This window comes from Pelophylax lessonae, assembly GCF_965119305.1.
Source record: "Pelophylax lessonae genome assembly, chromosome: 1".
Lineage (NCBI taxonomy): Eukaryota > Metazoa > Chordata > Amphibia > Anura > Ranidae > Pelophylax > Pelophylax lessonae.
The window spans coordinates 604,769,508-604,791,160 of NC_138768.1; positions in this window are offsets into that span (position 1 = coordinate 604,769,508).

A 21,653-nucleotide genomic window follows, 5' to 3' on the forward strand; every position below is an offset into this window, starting at 1 on the left:
ATAAGGCCTAAGGAAATGGAAAAAAAAAAAAAAAAAAGCAAAAACAAGTGGAGGGAAAAAAAAAAAAAACAGAAATATAACTAATGTATAAAGACAGCTTGTAATATTTCCTTAAAGGCTTTAGTCTCCATTTCCCTTCATGTCAATCCAGCCTCTTGCAGTTCCCCAGGGGAACCCCTTTTTTCCTGCTGTGCAGGTCGCCTCTTTCCAGGAAATCCTATACCTCCACCCCTCCTCTGTACCGGTAAAAATGCTAACCAGTTTGGAACCTGGAAAGGGTCTATTCCCAGAAATGAAAAAAACCTTGGCAGATCGCTTGGTGATCGTAAGATAAAATAGCCTTGCTTATTACGGAAGGTAATTGAAAAGGGGAACCCCCAATGATAAGTCATACCTAACTGTCTGGCCTTGTCCAGAATGGGCCTTAATATAGTCCTCCTCTGCAGTGTGGGTTTAGACAAATCAGGAAGAATCTTAATAGGTGCTCCCTCAAAGTCTACAGTACCTTTATCCCAGGCACCGCATAGTATTAGCTCTTTATCCGTATAATGATGAATCCGGCAAACCACATCTCTTGATCTGTCAGAATCGATAGGTCGGGGGCCGGGGGCTCGATGAACCCTGTCGAACTGAAGTCTGGCAGGATACCGCTCACCTAGGATTATCTTGAATATGCCCTTTACGGTGTCCGCCAGGTTTTCCGAATCTATAGCCTCTGAGAGACCTCTCACCCGCACATTATTTCGTCGGCTTCTGTCCTCCAGCTCCTCCACGCGGAGCTGCAATGATATCTCCGCTTCCCAGTGTGTCTTAGTGTGGATTTCCAAATCCCCGACTCGCCTTTCCAAAGAGGTAAGAGTAGATTCACCCGCCGACATCCTCTGCGTTACCGCCTGCATCTCGTCTCTCACTTGCGATGGCGGCTTGTTGCTTTTCCTCCATCCGGGCCACCATTGCCGCAATGTCTGCCTTAGTAGGCAAAGCTTGCAAGAGGGCTCTTAGTTCGGCATCCGCCCTCAGTGACAGGACACCTTCCCCCAACCTGGGGTCGGCCAGGTTGTCTGGATGTGTTTCAGGTATCTCCGACATGGCCAGGGCTCCTGTGAGAGAACTCACATTGCAAGCCGGGTCCGCCGCTGTAGTCTGCAGACCACGCCGTGCAGCCATCTTGGAGCCTGACAAGCCAGGGGCTGTAGCTGGAAAAAACTGTGAGATCTCCCCTTCGGATCTTCCTGATCTCGTTCTCTGAGCTGGGCCTTTGGTTTTGCGCTTCTTAGTCAGAGTCATGTCCGCTATAGCGTTCCAGCCATACCGGTTAGGTTAGGGTCGGAGAGAGAGCCGGGAGCTCAGTAAGTGTGTGTCTCTACTCCGCCATGGCTTAGCCACGCCCCCTACTTGGGTTATTTTTACCAAAGATAAGTAGCAGTGTAAATTTTGGCCAAAATTTGTGAAGAAAAATGACTAATTTGCAAAATTTTATGACAGAAACAAAGAAAAATGCGTTTTTTCACAATATTTTCAGTCTTTTTTTATTTATAGCACAAAAAATAAAAAACCCAGTATTGATCAAATACCATCAAAAGAAAGCTCTATTTGTGTGAAAAAAAGGACACCATTTTTGTATGGGTACAGTGTTGCATGACAAAGTGTGAGAGCGCTAAAAGCTGAAAATCAGTCTGGGCAGGAAGGGGGTGAAAGTGCACTGTAGGCAAGTGGTTAAAGCTTGTATAACGATGAAAATTTGCTGTCCCCTCAACGCACAGCCATTAATGTCTAAACCGCTGGCAACAAAAGTGAGTACACCACTAAGTTATAATGTTCAAATTGGGCCCAAAGTTTCAATATTTTGTGTGGCCACCATTATTTTCCAGCACTGCCTCTTGGGCATGGAGTTCACCAGAGCTTCACAGGTTGCCACTGAAGTCCTCTTCCACTCCTCTATGATGACATCACAGAGCTGGTGGATGTTCAGACCTTGCGCTCCTCCACCTTCCATTTGAGGGTGCCCCACAGATGCTCAATAGGGTTGGAATACTGCCCTGCGGCCCAGTCTCCGAAGGGAGAAGATCATGCCTTGCTTCAGTATGTCACAGTACATGTTGGCATTCATGTTTCCCTCAATAAAATGTAGCTCCCCAGTGTCGGTAGCGCTCATGCAGCCCCAAACCATAACACACCCACCACCATGGTTAACTGTAGGCAATACACACTTGTCTGTGTACTTCTCACCTGGTTGCCGCCACACATGTTTGACACCATCTTAACCTCCCTGGCAGCATGATTCTTTCGGATTTTAGGTGTCGAAGCGGTACCATTATTTTGCATGTAATTCTTAAGAACGAGCAGCCCAAACCAACTATTTACACATGATTTTTTTTTTTACTGTGCGTTCTTCTTTATAACATCTCAGGTATGATAAAGTTTGAAACACAAAATCATAAATTATAATATAATAAATAACTATAAATAAGTTAAAGTATGTATGTATGTACTATACATATATTATATATATATATATATATATATATATATATATATATATATATATATATATATATACATATATATATATACATAAAAAGTACAGTAAAACTGCAGGAAAGGGCACTGGGGGGCAACCAAATGTGAATTTATTTTACTTTGTAATGTATCAGTGTGTTTGGTGTTTTTTACTATTTGAATTTTCTGCCGGTTCCACCCCCCTGCGAGCGTCACGTCGCAGGAGACGGAAGCCGGGGCACAGAGCATCGGGAGGAAGATCCGGCTGCCGCACACCGCCAGGATACATCGCTGGATCCTTGGGACAAGGTAAGCAACCTCTCTTCCAGGATCCAGCGATCTTCCTAGCGTTACCTCGAGTGTGGCTCGGGGTTACCGCTTTTGGCACTGAAATTTAACCCCGAGCCACACTCTGGAATACCGCTAGGAAGGTTAACCAAATAAGTTTATCTAGATCTTATTAGACCACAGGGCATGGTTCCAGTAATCCATGTCCTTTGTCCACTTGTCTTCAGCAAACTGTTTGCAGGCTTTCTTGTGCATAATCTTTAGAAGAAGCTTCCTTCTGGGACGACAGCCATGCCGACCAATTTGATGCAGTGTGTGGCGTATGGTCTGAGCACTGACAGGATGACCCCCAAACCCTTCAGCCTCTGCAGCAATGCTGGCAGCACTCATACATCTATTTCCCAAAGACAACCTCTGGATATGACGCTGAGCATGTGCACTCAACTTCTTTGTTTGACCATGGCGAGGCCAGTTCTAAGTGGAACCTGTCCTGTTAAACCGCTGTATGGTCTTGGCCACTGTGCTTCAGCTCAGTTTCAGGGTCTTGGCAATCTTCTTTTAGCCTAGGCCATCTTTATGTAGAGCAACAACTCTTTTTTCAGATTTTTAGAGAGTTGAGTTCTTTGCCACGAGAAGAGCGATAACACCAAATTTAACACACCTGCTCCCCATTCACACCTGAGACCTTGTAACACTAAGGAGTCACATGACACCAGGGAGGGAAATTCGCTAATTGGGCCCAATTTGGACATTTTCACTTAGGGGTGTACTCACTTTTGTTGCAAGGGGTTTAGACATGAACCTCCCTGGCGGTATGATTCTTTTGGATTTTAGGTGCTGAAAGCAGTACCATTATTTTGCATGTAATTTTTGTGAATGAGCAGCCCAAACCAACTGTATACATTTATTATATATATTATATATATATGTATGTATACATATATTATGTATACATATTATATATATATATATATATATATATTTATATATAATGTATACAGTTGGTTTGGGCTGCTCATTCACAAGAATTACGTATATATATATATATATATATATATATATATATATATATATATATATATATATATTTATATATAATGTATACAGTTGGTTTGGGCTGCTCATTCACAAGAATTACGTATATATATATATATATATATATGTATATATGTATATATATACATATATATATATATACATATATTTACATAAAAAGTACAGTAAAACTGCAGGAAAGGGCACTGGGGGGCAATGTAATGTGATTTTATTTTATTTTGAATGGTATCAGTGTGTTTGGTGTGTTTTACATTTGAATTTGCCGCCGGTTCCACCCCCCGGCGGACGTCAAGTCGCCGGAGACGGAAGCCGGGGCTCGCAGACAATCGGGAGGAAGCTTCGCCGCCGCATACCGCCCGCATTCTTCGCTGGATCCTGGAGAAAAGGTAAGTAAAACCTCTTCCAGGATCCAGCGATCTTCCTAGCGCTACCCCGAGTGTGGCTCGGGGTTACCGCTTTTGGCTCTAAAATCTAACCCCGAGTCACGCTCGGGAATACCGCTAGGAAGGTTAATGGCTGTGTGTTGAGTTATTTTAAAGGGGACAGCAAATTTTCACTGTTATACAAGTTGTACACTCATTGCTTTACATTGTAGCAAAGTGTCATTTCTTCAGTGTTGTCACATGAAAAGATATAATAAAATATTTACAAAAATGTGAGGGGTGTACTCACTTTTGTGAGATACTGTAGATGAATGAAATGAATGTCCAGAAAAAATATCCTGTAAAAATCCTCTAAAAATTCAAGGTGAATAGGATGAATCTTCTCTGAATGTGGAAAACAAGTTTCGTCCACCAATCAAACAAGATTCACCCATCTGCTGCATTCTCTTTGACAATAAATGCTGAACAATATAGATGAATTAATCGAATGTCCAGAAAACATATCCTGTACAAATCAAACAATGAATCCTTTATAAAACTGCATTACTTTAATCATTTTTTTATATTTTTATTTGTTGTTTTTTTTATATTATTATTACGAATGGGCCGACAGCACAAGTCAAAGCACAAAAAATATTCACCTGTAGCAATATCGGCGTTTTTCACTATGTGAGTTTTGGTGGGCTGTACTGCATGCATTTTGCCAGCTGCTGTACCATTGAATGGCCGTAGAATGTTTTACCAGTCCGTGTGAATGCACACTCATGCATTTTGAACAGTTTTGATTACCTCCGCTAATGCAATGGAATCACAGGGGTGTTGCACTTAGAAACACTAGAAAACAGCTATGCTTTGATTTCATACCTGTGACCAGGCAGGTGCATGAAGAAGTATAGACTATGTACGTAACAAATATTTTCCACCATTTGCAGAAAGATTGTATGAGGCTGGCCAATATATTTGACATGGATTTATGTCCCGCTCATATAGGTCAGTGGGGAGGAAGAGAGACCTGTAATATTCTATATAAAAAGTATCTTAATATATCCACAGGCAATTTTTTAGATTAAACATTCAGCCTATAAACTATACAGTTTTAGGTGTATAGTTTGTATGAATTTACCTTTTTCACTTTTCTCTTCAGTAAATAATCCAAAGGGCTTATCCACTCATTTTTCACAAACAACAGTGGAAAAAAAATCTCTAACATTAGTGGTTTTATTTGTATCTTCATGTTATAAAATTCAACACTGTGTTACATTTTTTTCAAAGAAGGGTTGACCTGTTTCAAGTGCGCCAATTATATGTAAAGTTTTCGTTAAGTTAAGGGTGCAAAGAGCAATAACCCATAGTATCTAATTAACTATTATCCAGGAATTACTCAAGTTTACAGTCCAAGAAAAAAAGCCGGCAGCACGGTAAGTACCGGCAAAGAACCAAGGAATCTTACATGTTTTATCCTGATATGAATCGCCTAATCTTCCTTGACTGGATTTATATATTTTACTAATAAAAAGGTGTTCTTTAGGGTCTTTATTCCCCTAATTAGTGTTTGGAGGTAGCTGTTTGTTTTTCTGTTGATTACTTAAATTTACGCCCAATGCTCCCTCACCCCCCTAGAAGCATGTCCCAGCATTTTTTTTTATTGTTCCAACATAGAGAGAAACAGATTTGGTATCATCGTCAAGCTGCTCGGAGGTCAGTGACTGTTAACATACAAACAAATGGCCACTGCCCCCACCTATAACTGGCCTTTGCAGCATGCAGTACATGGGAGGGCAATGCATGTCACACAAAGCCAAAGAAAATTCCCACTCCACTTCTGATTCAATCAGAAGTGGAGTGGGTACCTATCAGAAATATTTACCTGCTCCAAGGAAAAAAAAAAAACCTCCAACAGAGTGTTGGGGGTGGGACTTGGGAGGAATTTTGGGGGGGAAAAAATGAACTTTTTAGTTGAAGTTCCACCTTAACCACTTTACCACCGGAGGATTTTGCTGTCTTACATCTGGGCCACTTTTTGCGATTCGGCACTGTGCGAATTTAACTGACAACTGCGTGGTCATGCAACGCCGTACCCAAACGAAATTTATGTCCTTTTTCCCCCATAAAAAGAGCTTTCTTTTGGTGGTATTTGATAATCTCTGCGATTTTTATTTTTTGCGATATTAATAAACAAATGCGACAATTTTGAAAAAATAACAATATTTTTCTTCTTTGACAGTTAAAAAATATCCAATATATTCAATTTCTGTCATATATTTAGGCCAAAATGTATTTAGCTACATGTCTTTGACAAAAAAATTCTCAATGAGTGCATTTTTAACCGCTTTAAGACCGGAAGATTTTACCCCATTCCTGACCAGGCCATATTTTGCGATTCGGCACTGTGATAATTTAACGTACAATTGCGCGGTCGCGCAATGCTGTACCCAAATTAAATTGACGTCCTTTTTTCCCCCACAAATAGAGCTTTCTTTTGGGGGTATTTGATCACCTGTGCGATTTTTACTTTTTGCACTATAAACAAAAAAAGAGCGACAATTTTGAAAAAATAACAATATTTTTCACATTTTTTTTATGAAATTCCCCCCAAAAAATATGTAAAAATCAAATTTTTTTAACATTTTAGGCCAATTTGTTTTCTGCTACATATTTTTGGTAAACAAAATCGCAATAAGCGTATTTTGATAGGTTTACGCAAAAGTTATTGCGTTTACTAACTAAGGGAAAGATTTCTGTCATTTTTGGTGTTTTTTTTTTTAACGAGTAATGGCGGCGATCTGCAATTTGTTTTGCGGGACTGCGACATTGCGGCGGACAGATCGGACCCTTGACTGACTTTTTTGACACTTTTGGGGGTACCAGTGACATTAGTACAGTAATCAGTGCTATACATATGCACTGTTACTGTAAAAATGACACTGGCAGGGAAGGGGTTAATTTTTATTGGAGAGGGAGGGGTTAATGTATGCCTGGTGCTTACTGATGTGTGTGGGGGGAGGTGACTGAGTGACACAGGGACAGATCGCAGGTTCAGCTATGCTGAACCCTGCAATCTGACCCTGCCTGTCACTTAGGAGATCCGCCCGCTTTGTTTACACAAGCGGGCGGATTTCCACACTAGATCCCCGATGATCGGGAAGAGCGGCGGTGATCACTGAATACAGCGCACTCCACCAAGAGAGGGGAATGTCTGGTGACGTAGGTCTACGTCGCCAGACAATAACGAGCCACTGTGCCGCAGTAGCAGCACAGTGAGCAGACGTAAAGTGGTTAAGTAAGTTGAAACACAACAGACCTACTGGCTGAATCACCAGGCAAACATAATGGGAAAAAAAGGCCTAAAAAGAAAATTAATGCAACCACAAAATAAAAGAATTGGTGAGCTGCAATATAATACTTTTTGGTTTTGTGGTTGAATACCACTTTAATTTTAAACTATGAAATATCAAAGTTTTGTTTTTTCCATCTTTAAATATGCAGCTTCAAATAAATGAATATCTGGTGATCCTACCAAGAAGGCACTTCCTGTTATAAGGTGACACCTATCTCTCAGCTGAGCTTCTGCATTATCCTCCTGTCACATGCCCTCTGATTGCAACTACAAGTGGCTGTTCCAAACCACATTGCACAGATATTGTCCACTACTGCCACTCAGGAAGCCAGCCCACAGCAATGATGTGCATCTAGTGCTGGAGTGTGCACATGGAGACAAGAAATGGCTGTCAAAAGAACGGAGGAGATCATCAACACTGAGATGCAAAAATAGGATGAAAAATGGCAGTTGTTTCTGACATCCATTGCTTTAGCTAAAATAATGTCGCCCAATTATAGTTTCAATCTATTTTCTAGGAACTTTAAGCCTTCTTATCTACACATTGTGTTTTGCACATGCATTGATCAGATAGTTGAATGTATTGCCCTGTATGGACAGCCTAAATCTTTACATTCCAGTGTCAGCAGTTTCTGTTTGTGTTCAAATTGAAAAAGTGAATAATGCATGACCTCTGTCTGTAGTCTGAGAGCTGACATTTCCTGTGAAGAAAGATTTTTTTGTACGAATAAAGTTTATATAATTTTTATTTTACTGTTATTCCTAATTTTTTCTTTTTTGTTTTACTCTTTATACATTTGGTATCCTATAGTCCCCTTTTTTTACCCATGTGATCCCACTGTGGATTTCCTATTACCCGTTTGGGATAGATACTCCTTTTCAGCATTGTGGAGAAAGTGTGCAGTGCCGATTTGTCTGTGAAGAAACTATATATCCCAAAGTTCATTGTTCTGCAGGTGAGAACTCAACAGTAATTAGATCTGGCAGATACACAAGCAGGCAAAGCCATTAACAGATGGTTTAACATGCAGCCTTTCATCACATTGGCACTCTCACATTTGTGATGCAACACAGAGGAAATGGCAAGGCATTGATTGGACACTGCATGACAGAGAATAAGATCTTGCCTATCCCTTTAGCAAATATGCAGAAGTTAGGTGAATGAATAAATGGACATAGGGCAGTGATGGCGAACCTTGGCACCCCAGATGTTTTGGAACTACATTTTCCATGATGCTCAACTACACTGCAGAGTACAAGAGCATCATGGGAAATGTAGTCCCAAAACATCTAGGGTGCCAAGGTTCGCCATCACTGACATAGGGGAGTCAATCAGTCATGACACTACAGATTGCAGACACGACATGTGAGCTGATCATTACAAGGTAAGACAAACAATCAACACAGGGAATATACCTACACTAAAGTGGAGTACACACTATAAGAAAATCGGGCGAACGATTGTCCGATTTTCCTCGTTGTTTCACAGCAAATCGGAATCGATGGAAGAATTTTCTTACGAAACTTCGTACAAAAATTCTCGTATGACAAAAGCTTTTTTTGTTGTTTATTGTTTCTGATCATGCGCAGTCTTTCTTTTCTGATTTTTCTTGTACAAAAATCGTACAAAAAACGGTACACATTGAACAAAAATCGTTTGTTTTTTTCCCGTATGAGAAAAATTTTGGAGTTTGTCCATCCGAGATATAAAATTCTGAATCGTCTGTAGAAAGTTCTGTACACACTATACGAAAATCGTACGAAAATTCTTTGGACGAATATGTTTGCCCGATTTTCTTAAAGTGTGTACGAGCCTTAATGCGTAGTTAAAAGAAAATTTAAAGTATGCAATGCCATTAATATAGAAGCTTGTAGATACATATGTTGTCAGTGGCAAGTATATGATACGTGATGCTTCATATCCAGAATATATTCCACAGAAAAGGAATTATAGGTATATGAGTAAGTAATTTCATCATGTCTTTTATGTAACTTTTTATTGTAGGTGTAGTGGCCTTCATTGTGGACTAAACTCTATGCAGAAATTGCGCACAGCAGCATTGTCCTTTTCTTGCCAATGATTGCTGTTCAGCTCATTTGCATCACCATCTGTGTTTCCATGCATAACTCTGAAAGTTTCAAACATCCCGATTCTTGCAAATCTGTACATTTTAATTAAGAGCATTTGTGCAGCACTGTGAATGCCAAATAGTGCTGTTTAGCTGGATTATTGTATGTTTCTGTGCCTTTATACTGCCTCTCCCATTGGCACACCTATTCTACTCTCTGTGAAAAAGTAGATGTAAGACACCTGCTTATTCTGTAAGAAAAAGAGAGATTTTAGTAACTGCCTGGAAAGTATCTTTGAGTGATTTTGTCTCCAATAAAGTGGTTTTAAAGGTAGAAGTTTTTTTTTTTTACCTAAAAGAGGTTGTAAACCTCAGAAATTAAAAAAACAAAAACGGAAAGACAAAGGCATAATGAGCTAGTATGCATCATTAAAAATGCAAATGATTTTAATCATTAACCGCTTGCCGACCAGCCTGTGTAGTTTTACTGTGGCAGGTTGGCTTGCTTTGCAGGACCTCTAGCCCCAGGGGAAGCTGATTAGCGGGTCCGGCGGCCACAAAAGCCACCGGCCACCCATGGTCGCTTCCCGTGGAGACAGAATGGCGGTCTGCCGCTGCAAACACGGCAGACCGCTGTTCTGTCAGTAATGAACACAGGGATCCTGTGTTCCTCCTATTTAGGAACACAGGTCTCTGTGTTCATGCAGCAAGCCCACCCCCTCATAGTTATAAAACACCCCCTAGGGACACATTTAACCCTTTGATCGCCCCTGGTGTTAACCCCTTCCCCGCCAGTGGTATTAGTACAGTAACAGTGCATATTTTTAGCACTGATTACTGTAGTAATGTCACTGGTCCCCCCAAAAGTGTCAAAAAGGTCATTTAGGTGTCCGATCTGTCTGCCGCAATGTCGCAGTCCCGCTAAAAATTGCTGATCGCCGCCATTAATAGTAAAAAAAAAAGTAGTTTGTAGTCTAGTTTGTAGACATGATAACATTTGCGCAAACCAATCAATATACACTTATTGGGATTCAGAAGTGGTTAATTTAATGATTTTGTCTATAAAACATGCGTAATAGTCCCCACACCATGTGGAAAAAATCTTCTGTGTTTTGATAGGCGTTCTTCCAATAATGCAGCACCAGCGAGTTTTATGGACATTAATATAATTTTATTTTTGTGGTTATTTGGCTGTGCTAGCATCTTATTCCTTTTTTATCTACACATATTGAAATTGAAATTTTTCACTTTAACCACCTCCTTCTCAAGCCAATTCTGACACTTCTCTCCTACATGTAAAAATCTACTTTTATTGCTAGAAAATTATTTAGAACCCCCAAACATTATATATATATTTTTAGCAGAGGCCCTATAGAATAAAATGGTGTGTGTTACAATTTTTTATGTCACACAGTATTTGCGCAGAAATTTCTTTTAAACGCAATTTTTATGGGAAAAAACACATTCCTGAATAAAAAAAAAGAAGCAAAACAGTAAAGTTAGCCCAATTTTGTTTTGTGCAATATGAAAGATGATGTTACACCAAGTAAATAGATACCTAACATGTTACGCTTTAAAATTGCAACTGCTGTTAGAATGGCAGCAAACTATGTTTCTTAAAATTCTCCATAGGCAACGCTTTAAATTCCTTCACAGGTTATCGGTTTAGAGTGGCACAGGAGGTCTTTTGCTAGCATTATTGCTTTTGCTCTGACGTTCACAACATTACCTCACATGTGTGGTAGATTTCCATATGCATGCAGGAGTAATGTTTACTTATATTATACAAAACATTTTTTTTACATTTTTTTGTACTAACTTTATTGCTATCCCAAGGGATGCAATACACCCCTGATGATGTCAAATGTATGACGAAACGAATTGGGTGGGACCAGACGTGATGTCACCACGCTCTTCGACCGGCTTGTTTGTATTGGGAACGCTGCAGTCCATTTTGTGGATCGTTTACATGCTGTCATGCATACTATGTTTGTGAGTGCACTCTTTTTATCAATAAATGTCTAATTGATTTTATTGGATTACGCTATGATCCCTTGTTTTATTTATGTACACCGAAAACCATATACTGCCTGGATATCGGCCTGAATGAATACTACTGATGTTTCCATACACCGTGGACACTTATCTGATTAAGTGTTTGCTTTTCTATTAATTTGGAGGCCATCTGACTCTGGTAAGCCGCCATCCTGCCTCTGTTTATTGTCGGTTGTTGCACTTAGTAAGGTCTAAGGAATGGGGAAGATTGTCTTTTTTCATGCATGCTGGGATCTGTGGTGCTTCTCTTTACGGAGTTTGTTCATTTAATCAACACAATTTATTTATTTTGCACAATTTTTTATGGACATTTCACAAATTTTCATATAAGAGTTTTGCACTCTATGATTATTGTTTATTGGTCTTCATGAATTTCATGAATTTCTCATGTGCACTTTATGTTTATGATTTATCAATTCACATAATTTATCAGCGCTCTACTTATTTTATATATCACAAGGGATGAACAACATTGACAGGTCCTCTTTATGGAGAGATTTGGGGTCTATTAGACCCCAGATCTCTCCTCTGGCCCACCATGCAGCCGACCGAGATTGGTTTGATCGGCTGCTTCTCTGCCCGCTGGTAGCCAGATAAACAAAGGGGCAGAACCAGAAGTGATGAATTACTCGTAGCTTCCGGTTTTCAGGGTTACAGAGAAAGGGGAACGACATCAGTTCCTCTCTCTCTGTACAGGGCAGCCATTGCCACCGGCCGAACCGTTTCCTGCCTCCGCAATGGGACCAGAGAGGCGACGGCAGGAAGGGGTGGGACCCCCTTCCGCCACCTGCAGAAGTGATTGAGTGACTAATTAGAGAATTGTAGAGAATTGCTGGCTGAAAACAATGGTACCAGGATGAAGCCTGTAGGTGCAGGCATCATCCCGCTATAACCACTAAAACCCAAGGAGGTACGGAAACGTCCTTGGGTGGGAAGTGGTTAAAGAATGCAACCTCAAGTATTTCACTAATATAAGGACAGGCGCCTTTAATTATATTATTTTACTCCTTATGGTGGCACACCTGTGGGCTCAAACCTGAACCAGGCTGTTTGTGTCCATAGGCCCCGCTCTGGATCGAAATAGGACTCAGGTAAGTATAAGGTGGTTGAGGGGGCAATACAACTGCTAAGACATTTCTAACCTAAATGCAGGGAATGTGTTAAGGTAAAAATGTCCTGCCTTTACAACCACTTAAAATCGAATAATGGATCTGACTGTTCACAGAACGAAAACTTGTATGATTCATAAAAAGAAGGCAATGCATGCCTTGATATATGACACTAATAGAATCACTTTGACAACATTCTTTCCGTATGACCTGTTCAAATAATTGCTTTCTGAACTTATATGTAGTTTGGCAAATTGAGACATCGAGGTTGATTTACTAAAGGCAAATAGGCTGTTCACTTTGCAAGGGAATTTTCCCTTAGAGGAGTAAATGTGGTGAAATTTCACTTTGCAAAGAATACCCAATCAAGTGCCTGGGAAAAAAAAAAAAAAACTGCATTTCAGCTTGGACATGATTGGTATTATGGAATTCAGTAGAGTTTCACCTTATTTACTAAACTATTTGGTAATGACCTTGTAATGTGCAACAAACAAAGTGAACAGTATTTTTTGCCTTGAGTAAATCATCCCTTTTGTGACTGCTATATAATATGCGCATACGCTATTGCAAACCAAGCCAAACAGATAGCAAATACCTTCACAGTATTTAGTGTGTGGATGTGATCCTTAGTAGATGTGCGCAAGTATGACATCATACATACAGCAAATTCACCAACAATTGTACATTGCTAAGCCGCATATGCTCTGACATCTTAATGTACTCCAAATGGTGGAAAATCTAGAATAAAAAATCAGATTTTATGGCTTCCTTACATTGATTAGATATTTTGCATGCACTTTTCATGTAGGACAAAATAGGATGAAATGTGCACTTATTTCACTAAAGGTGATTGTAAAAAACAACTCAAAGTGGCATTAAACCCAAAATCAAATATTTATTATTTTGCAGCTTACCAATTCTTAGATGTGGTGGCTGCATTCGTTTTTTTAGGCCCTCTTTATTTTATTGTCACTGGGTGATCCTGCCTGTAGGTCTGCTGTTTTTCAACAGAGAAATCTGTAGTCCAGATGTAGCAGTTAGAGGGTTGAGACAAATCATATAACACAGTTATCTCCAAGGGTTAGAAAGGCTGGATTCATCCTTTTTTATGGATAGTGTAGGACCCACTGACAATGGGGTACTTTGACGCAGTGGTGGGCTTGAGCACGATATGGCCATATGGTGGGACCAAATACCCATTTTTATTTATGGATTGTCTCCATATTTGATAGTCATTTCTTTTGCATGTGTGCGCTATTCTTTTTTAAAATCATATAACACTGTCAGGGGTGCTTATAATGGTCAGCTTTTAGTTATTTATGTAAAACCTTTATCCCAAAAGGAAAAAGCCATTTGCTGTAACTGCTTATAAAGTGTTAGCTGAAGTTTGGCTTCCATTTGTTAGTGTATATAAATCTGCTAGTGCATCTAACCTTACCCTCCCCCCAGACTGACAATGCTGCTATCCAAAGGCGTCTCTGTGCACCTTCATGCAGAATGATGTCTGTATAATATAAGAAATATGTTACTGGCCAGATCACCTGGTGAAAACAGAGGGGGAGAAAGCCTAAAAACGTCTGTTGTAACTGCTTATAAAGTGTGAGTTGGAGTTTGGCTTCAATTTGTTAGTGTATTTAAATCTGCTAGTGCATATAACACTCCCCATCCCCCAGATTACCAATGCTTTTTTCTCTCTGACTTTGTGTGTGTGTGTGTGTGTGTGGGGGGGCCCTGAGAAAGAAGGTGCGCCCCCAAAACGCGTCAGATACATACCACTTAAAAGTCACCAGCACACGAGTGTATTATCATCTATTTTTAGTTGCTATCTTGTGAGTATCCATTTTTTATCGAGTAAATGTCCATCAGTGATTCACTATGTGGCTGTGCCTTCTGGTTTGTTTGTCTTTTTAGGATTACCCCGTCTGAGGAGGGCTGCATCTGCCTAGGTTTTGGAATTGCCATTGCCTTTCTACGTTCCACCACAGAGGGCCTCTTAGCGCTGGAGGTGTTGGCTAATTTTTGTGTAATAATGCTGCTGCCCAAATGTGTCCCCTGTGCTCCTTCATCCAGAGTGAAGAAACCCTAATATGGCAAGTGTTACTGGCCAGATCCGCAGGTGAAAACAGAAGGGAAAAAACCTGAAAGAGAAAACGAATGCAGCCATCACATCTAATGATTGGTAAACTGTGATATGTTCAGTTTTTAGTTTTGGATTTAATTCCACTTGAAATTAGAAAGGCTTTGTAAAGGGTAACTCAGTGCACGTGGCCAGAAGGGCAGGCTATGGTGGCAGCAAGTGCCTCTACCTGATTTCATGGCCAAACATTAAAATGTTTCAGGTGAACCTTTAATACCTTAGTGAGAAGTCCTGCAACTTATCAAATGTTTTATTTTATTGTATTTTTTGGAAGAATTTTGACACACGCTACCTAATGTAACATATATGCATGCGAGTTAAAAAAACAACCTTTGCATGTTCACTGCACACCGCAATGCAGTCATAGAGAAGAGTACTGTACAAGTTCAATGTAGGGATTGCTCTCATTCATGCAGTCATAAGAACCCGCAACTCAAGCTTGCCTATAATCTTCGGAGCAATTTTTTTCTTGCCCTTGTGAATTTCCTTATAGTAAATCAAGTCTATTATCTAAGAACTTTCCATTGTTTCCACTGGATAATGTTTTATTTGGCTTTATGAAACAGAAGTGACATACTCTGTATTTTCAAAATTGTTTTAAAGCTACCAAAGCTAGATGGTTGCTCTATTTTTCCTGGGACTGTAGTAAATGGTCCTTGGGGCAACATGAAGATGGAGTAAAAAAGATAAGTGCCACTCCACCTATAAAAGTTTAGGGAAGATATACTGTATTTTCTGGTGTATAAGACTACTTTTGAACCTCAAAAAAATCCGCCAAAAATGGGGGGTCATCTTATACGCCGAGTATAATATCTCCAAGGTAACCTAAGTATAAGTATTACCGGTAGATGAAAATTAGGGGGGTCGTCTAATACGCCCAGTTGTCTTATACCCCGGAAAATACGGTAACAACAAATGTAACCAGTGGCTTATCTAAAACAATATTACAGAAATATTCACAGGTAGGTATACAGTATATACTGTATATACATACTATATATCATTATATATATATATTATAAGTACAAATCTAAAAATGAAAAATTAAAAGTATATGAGTATAAAAAAGTATAATAATAGTAAAAAAAAGTATATATAAATAATAGTAAATAACTAATAGTTCTACATTAATAAACATTTTATATAAATTATTCTATTTACCCACTTCAGCTCAGGAAGGTTTATCCCCCCCCCCCCCCCCTCCATGACCAGGCCATTTTTTGTGATACGGCACTGCATTACTTTAACTGGCAATTATGCTTTACCCAATAAAAATGTATTTTTTTACCACTTTTGGTGGTATTTGATCACCTCTGCTGCTTTTATTTTTTGCACTATAAACAAAAATAGACTGATAATTTTGAAAAAAAAATAATTTTTTTTTTACTTTCTGCTATAAAAAACAGCCAATCAACAAGTGTAAGAAAAAAATCAGAATTTCTTCATTAATTTAGACCAATACGTATTACATTCTTATATAGTTACATGGCTGAAAAAAGACACAAGTCCATCTAGTTCAGTCTACAGAATAGTATTCTGTAACATATTTTTGGTAAAAAATATTCCAATAAGTGTATATTGATTGTTTTGTGCAAAAGTTATAGCATCTACACAAACTATGGGATATATTCATGGAATTTTTATTTATTTATTTATTTATTATTTATATTATTTTTACTGGTAATAGTGGCTATTAACGACTTATAGTGGGACGGTAACATTGCGGTGGACAAATTGAACACTAAGAGGTTCATTTACTAAAGCTAGAGAGGGCAAAATTAATCACAATTCTGCAGAAAATACAATCAGCTTCTAACCCCAGCTTGTTTAACCACTTGCCGACCGCCCGCCGCAGATATACTGCGGCAGGCTGGCTAGGCTGCGTGAACCAACTTATAGGTACATCGGTTGGCAGGAGCGCTCCTGGGGGAACGCGGGTACCCACGATCGCTCCCCATGGAGAGAGAATGGCGGTCTGTTGTAAACACAGTGGAGCGTTTTTCTCTCTGGAATGAACACAGAGCGCCTGTGATCCTCCTATTTAGGATCACAGGTCTCTGTGTTGATTCCACAAATCCATCCCCCTCACAGTTAGAAAACACCCCTTAGGCTCACACTAAACCCTTTGATCACCACAGGGTTAACCCCTTCCCTGCCAGTGTCATTATTACAGTAACAGTGCATATTTTTAGCACTAATTGCTGTAGTAATGTCACTGGTCCCCCCAAAAGTGTCAAAAATGTCAGTTAGGGGTCCGATCTGTCCGCCGCAATATTGCAGTCCCGCTAAAAATCGCAGATCGTCGCCATTACTAGTAAAATAAATAAATAAAAATGACATAAATCTTTCCCCTAGTTTTTAGACGCAATAAATTTTGTGCAAACCAATCAAAATACGCTTATTGGGATTTTTTTAACCAAAAATATGTAGCAGAATTTCAAATTGGCCTAAAATGATGAAAACATTTAATTTTTAAATTTTTTTATTGGGAATGTTATATAGCAGAATGTGAAAAAATATGCACGACTGCGCAATTGTCCGTTAAAGTAACGCAGTGCCAAATCGCAAAAAATGGCCTGGTCATTAAGGGGGTAAAACCTTCCAGTCCAGAAGTGGTTAATTAAGCTTTAGCAATAAAACCTGGAAGCTGATTGGTTTCTCTGCAGAATTGTTACTAATTTTACCCTCTCTAGTGTTAGTAAAAAACCCACTGACACGTTTGACACCTTTTTGGGAGCCAGTGACACTAATACAGTGATCAGTGCTAAAAATAAGCACTGTCGCTGTACTAATGACACTGGCTGGGAAAAAGTTAACATCAGTGGCAATTAAAGGGTTAACCGTGTGCCTGAAATGTGCTTGGTTACTGTGTGGGAGGAGCTTTTACTATGGGAACGCAGAGATCTGTGTTCCTGCTTTGCAGGAACACAGGATCAATACCTTACCTACTGACAGAACAGCAGTCTGCCATGTCCAATTACAGCGGGAGTGGGTTGCTGGCGGCGCTTGTGTGAGCCTCAGACCCGGAAGTGCAGGATCATGTACTAGGTATGTGACCCTGCACAGGAGAGCTGCCATATTTTCACAGTATACGTTCGCCAACCGGTAAATATTATGTTATTTAATAAAAAAGTGGCTCGATTTAAAGTAGAACTGAAGGCAAAACAATTTTTCCCTTTTCAATATAGTAAGGGAGGGTTATTTTTTTCCCCTGTGTCCCATAGGGGAGATTTCCCTTAACTTTCTATCCCATTGTCAAAACAGGAAATGCAATGTGAGGGAATCTCTTGTTGTCACCGTAATCACCAGAACTAGTCTCCCCATTGGAAGATTCCGCCTCTATTTGTGTTCTGGTGACAGCCCAAATTTTGGTATTTTCTTCCACTTTCACTCTTGGTGATAGCGGTAAACAGGACAAATAGGTGAATCTTCTTAACGGGGGCCCAGACCTCAATAAAAAACGGACAAGTATTTTTAATCCTCACAACTCTATTCCAAACTTAAAAAAGTGCCTTTAGTTGTATTTTACATTGACAATTCTTGTAAATGATCATCCTTAACCCCTTCATGCTAATGTAACACATATATGTGGCCCTATAGAAATGGGCTTTTTTCCGCGGGGGAGCATATATCTCCCTTTGTGCTGAGAGTGCAGTAGATTTTTTTTCTTTTAAATTAGCAGCAGTGGCAGTAAGTGCCAGTGTGTTTTAGGTAGAAAAAAAAAATGCGCACTATTGCTTCTGGGCTATACAGTATTACAGGTTCAAGCAACAAATACCATACACATATATGTTAGCACTGCCATCATCAGGAACAGAAAAATGTATTTTGGGTTGTTCTTTGGTGGTAGGTTATGGTAGTAACAACAAATTAACAGCTAAATTAAAGCGGAGTTCCGGCCACAAAATCGACATAATCGATTTTGGGCCATCCGCTTGCTCTTGGTCACCTGAAAAACAAATGGATAGTTACGATATATTTTTTTTTTTGTTTACTTACCTTGTTATTAAAGAAAATATACTCACCTTTCTTCCACTTCCTCCCTCTGCGGCCGCGGCCCGCGCCGTCACTTCCTCTTTGCATTGATTCCTGGGAGCTGAACGTCATCGCTCCCAGGAATCAATGCGGCTGCACCGGCCCCGCTCGTCACTTCCGGTGCGGCACCTCATTCCCTGCTAAACAGCTTCTGGGCTGTGGAGGGATGATGCGCCCGCACCGGAAGTGATGAGCGGGGCAGGTGCGGGGGCATTCTGGGAGAAGAGGACATGGAAGAGGACGCAGAAGAGGACGCGCTGGCTTCAGCTGCCCACATCCGAGATGGCAGCGCTGGAGAAGAAATTTTCAAGGTAAGTATTTCTTCTAAAAGGTAAATGCGACCCGGGACAGTACAGAGGCTATCCATTGTGGAATGTCCTAGCCCTGACTGTCCCGGGGGTATTTTTAGCTAAATTTCACCCCTGTGGCTGGAACTCCACTTTAAAAAAAACATATTTTTGTTTTTTACTATTTTGGGCCAGTTTTCCAGTTTGATAATAAAAAAAAAATAAAAAAAATCAGGAGTTATCCATACCTAACCATAGCCCACTTTGTCCTGAAAAAAAAAAAAAACAAGGTATAATCCACCTGGATGCACAAAGTATTTGTGATGATATGTTCGGTTTTTCTAACACATGTCAAACTTGCAAAATTGTGCTTAGGCATTTACATTTGTTTTACACTTAGGCGAGAAGGGGTTAAAACTGAACTCCAGCTTTACCTTCAGTCTTTTACAGTTATACAGACTCCTCTTATGTATAGAAGTACACTGCAAGCTTCTTGAAGTGTGCATTACAGGCTGTAACTGTAGCTATGTACAGGACCCCGCTGGCCCCTCCCACCAGTCGTTATCTGTCTGCGTTGCGTAGAGAAGCATAGAGATCCAGTGGTGATTTTAAAATAAGGTATGTAATGAAAACATAAAGGCTTGCTTAAAAATAAAAAATATCATCATCATGTTAATGTAAAAGGAAGGAACCAGGAAAGGCAAAATATAAGCAGATTAAACCTCAGCTGTAAAGTCTTATCAAAATATATTACTTTAATAAAACTTTTTAAAGTTCATAAGACATGAAAAGAAACTTTTAGAGGTCTTTTTTTAGCTGTAGTCTTTCACATAAAAGAGCCATTCTGTAGAGCTTAACTAAATGCATAGCAACCACTGTGATACCACCCAGCCTGACTGGCAGGCGCAATGCCTTCTCCGTCCACTTTGACAAGGGTGGGCGCTTGTGATTTCAGGAGTTTGGATCAAAGGCGGTCTGGCCATTTGTGAAAAAGCTGACTTTTCCTTTAAATTATATCTGTACATGTAAAACAGGAGTTTAAAAATGTGCCATCATCCCTGGAACCCACTATTCTTTTCTTATAGCCATTCTCCGTTCCTTGTCAATTGTTCTTACTGTGATTACTTTTTTATCTCTTAGCTCTGTCATGACAATCACTAAAGTTCTGTCTCCCGCTGTTATTCATCAGTTCTTACCTTTATATGTTCCTGGGAATTTCTTAGCTCTCCTTCATCTTTCTCTGTTCCCTCTTATGTCAGATTTCCATTTCTCCATTTGGCCCCTCTGTATGTCTGCCTTCCTCCAGGGTCCTTGTTATATAAAAACAGAGTGCCTTCAAACCATTTGATCTGTTTGGCACTACGCAGTAAGGGAAAGGAACTTTTCTTCTTTAATTCATGCTTAAAAAAGTGCCATATCATTGAAGCTGTGCTACCGGGGCTGAAACCAGTATAATGTTTCGGACATTTAAAAAAAACACATTTTAGTGTCTTGCCTGGATTTAATCAATTAAATTTACATGTCCTACTTCTAATTCCACAACTAGAATGTTATTGGTACTACTAGTAATGATGAAAATATGATAGCCGTCATACCTTTCACAGTCCTTTACAATCAGAAAGAAGAAATTGTCAAAGATAACCCTTTGTGGAAATATGACCCTTTCTGTCTGGATTTTAATTATTTACCTTAAAACTGCAATATATTCCATCACACAGTTGTGAGAGTCTCAAGTCCTTTTTTTTAGGCATAACCATGTAGATGCTACCCTTGGCATTGTTCCTGTTTTTCAGCACTCACTAATTTGTACTAAAGTATGTTTCTGTTTCACATATTTAGGATGAAAAAAATACATGTCCATCAAATTCAATCAAAAGACAAAAATAAACAAATATTTAAATAAGTCTGTAGCCAGGTAAGCTTAGCTGGCCAGACAGAAAAACTATAAGAACAATGCTGCATCTGCTCCTGTACTCACACAGGAGTTCTAGGTTAATAAAGTCAGATGTAGTCTATGGGTAGGACTGTGCTATGGAGGTGAATGGGATGACACACTACAATTCCCAGAGGGGAGACACAAAAGGAGAGGAGGGTGATGAGGAGTCTTTTCTTGGGGAATATTAGGCAGGGTAGCCTGTTCAGTAAATTCGGGCACAATCCCCTAGATAATTAAAAAATGGGAAAAGGGGATATTTCCCATATCTACCCAAATGGGGAGGTTCTGGGAGATGGGGATTTTAAGGTGGCCAAAAAGTAATCACTATTGCCATGAATAACATCAGTATATTTTTATTTATACAAAAGCATTAAAAACAAAAGAAATATACGTTTCTTAAAAGGTATTGTGTTTGGAGGGGAGGGGAGTGAAGAGAAGGGGAAAGGGAGGGGAGAAAAAAAG